Here is a 2,500-nt window from a genome sequence, read left to right as displayed (position 1 = left end):
GGGATTGATTCGAGGCTCGGGGTACGATAAAAGGCAGGGGGTGAGGGACTGGGGTTGGAGGGGTGGGGGGGTAGAATGGCAGGGTGTGGGAGAGCGATGGAGTTGGAGAAGTGGGGGAAGAAGCATAAAAGGTGGACATGAAACGGGAAGGGAGAAGAAAGGCTGACTGGGAAGGGGGGGGGGGTAATTCGGCGTACACTTTTCTGCATTCGGATAAACATTTGTGTGTGTGTGAGTGTGTGTAAGCGTATGTGTGATAGTGAGTGCGTGTGTATGCGTGAGTGAGAGAGTGCGTGTGCGTGTGTATGTGTGTGTGCGTGTGCGTGTCTGCGCATGGGAGTGATGTAACTGAATAATAAAGCATTATTCAATTTGTTTACTCTTTTCTCAACCGTAAAAGCCCCATTCGACCCGAGCAGACCCGGGATTTCAATTAAGTAACAAGCAGCCTAATTGCCCCATCCTGTGCCTGAAATTGCCTTCGAATGGCCTTTTCAACAGATATCTTATAACAGTCCTCGGAAAAGCTACAGCAGGGATTAATTACAAACCAATTACCATGGTTGACTGCCAACTCAACCCACCTTAATTCCTTGCGAATATCAATTCATCATCATGATTGCCGTACCTCATTCCCGAGTTCCTTTCGCGCCGGGCGATCGCGCGCTCTCCACTAGCCATTAAATACGCGAGAATAATCCTAATGTGGATATCAAATAATGACAATGAAATGATAATGACAATGATCTCAATGGTAATAATCATTAATAATAGTGATATTAATAGTAATAATACTAATAATAATAATAGTAATTATAAAATAGTGGTAATAGTAATAGTAATAATAATAATTATCATACTAATAATAGTAATAGTAGTAATGGTAATGGTAATGACAATATATGGTAATAGTAAAAGTAATAATAATGATAATGATCATGATAATAATAATAATAATAACAAAAAAAAAATACAATAATAATAACATCGGCCCCTTCTCTCTCGCCGACCTTCCCCTTGGCCTTTCTTCGCGAACGTCCACGTCCTCATCACCAAGCTCGCTCGCGCCGCGCTTCCCTTCGACGCAACCGGCTCCTTGACACCGACGAATTTATTGACCGTAAAAATCAGGTTAAAATTTTGGTCCAGCGACGCGAAAATATACAACCCGGACTTGCGCGTTTACCTTTTCGAGTTTCCCTTGAACGCAGAAAAAGAGGGAGGCGAGGGAAATGAGGCTCATGAGCGAGCCTCGAGGACGAAAACGATGCCGGTCGGGCCGGCCTCATTCTTCCCGAGGAATACGGTTGGTATCTTTGAGTATTAATGGTGCTGCTGGCGGCCATAAACAACAAAATCATAATGATAATGATAACAACAATGATTCTGCCGGCGGCAATAAAAATAAAATAATGATGAAAGTGATGCCGCTGGCGGTGATGGAAATAAAATAATAATAATGATATCAACAATACTACTGCTGGCGGTGAAGAAATCTACAATAATGATGATAACAAAAATGATGCGGCGATAAAAATAAAATGACGTAAATGATGCCGCTGGCGGTGGTGAAAAGCAAAATAATAATGATAATGATAATAATAATACTGCTGCTGGCGGTGATCAAAATAATATGATAATGGCAATAACAATACTGCTGCTGGCGGTGATCAAAATAATATGATAATGGCAATAACAATACTGCTGCTGCCGGCGACAAAACATAAAATGATGATAATAACAATGATACTGCTGGCGACGATAAAAACATTAATGGTAACGATAACAATGAGGCTGCTGGCGGTGATTAAAATGAAGTGATTATAGTAATAAGGATAATAATCATGAATTGGCGGTGGAAAATACATAACATTTAAAGAAGTACTACACTAATACAAACGAAAAATATAATCACAGCAATATTATGAATGTTGATAACACAAACATTAGAATAATACTTATAATAGCAGCACCGATAAAAACGTAATTGTATTAAAATAAATTAGAAAAATACGTAACTATAACAAATCAATAATAACAATGATAACAAATACAAAGGCAGTAATAGCAGACGCAATTCCAACAATAACACTAATAAACATAAACATGGAAGGAAACACTTAGAGTCGACATCCTACTTCGTGCAGTCAACGCCCAAAAGCACTCAAATGCTCCCTTCACCTCAGCCGGAAATGGGGCAGCAACACCACACTTCGATTGTTCGAATTACAAAACAAGGATGAATTTAGATAAGGCATCTTCGCCTCATTCCGAAAAAACTGCAATTTTCGTTAGACAATCGGTGCCGTCAGACTATCTTTCTGCAAGTAACTACTGCAAAGGAAATCAAGTCGACATTAGGGCCTTTCACCAACCCAAGAGAGAATAGTGACCAAAGGATTCGAATCCTGATCGCTGTGTCGGTTCCTCTCGGATGGCATCGGGGGAGAAAATGGGAGGGTTAAGAGAAGATAAGAAAGATAAGAAAGAATGAATATAG

This window comes from Penaeus vannamei, chromosome 20 (assembly GCF_042767895.1).
Source record: "Penaeus vannamei isolate JL-2024 chromosome 20, ASM4276789v1, whole genome shotgun sequence".
Lineage (NCBI taxonomy): Eukaryota > Metazoa > Arthropoda > Malacostraca > Decapoda > Penaeidae > Penaeus > Penaeus vannamei.
Note: the sequence above shows the minus strand (reverse complement) of the source record.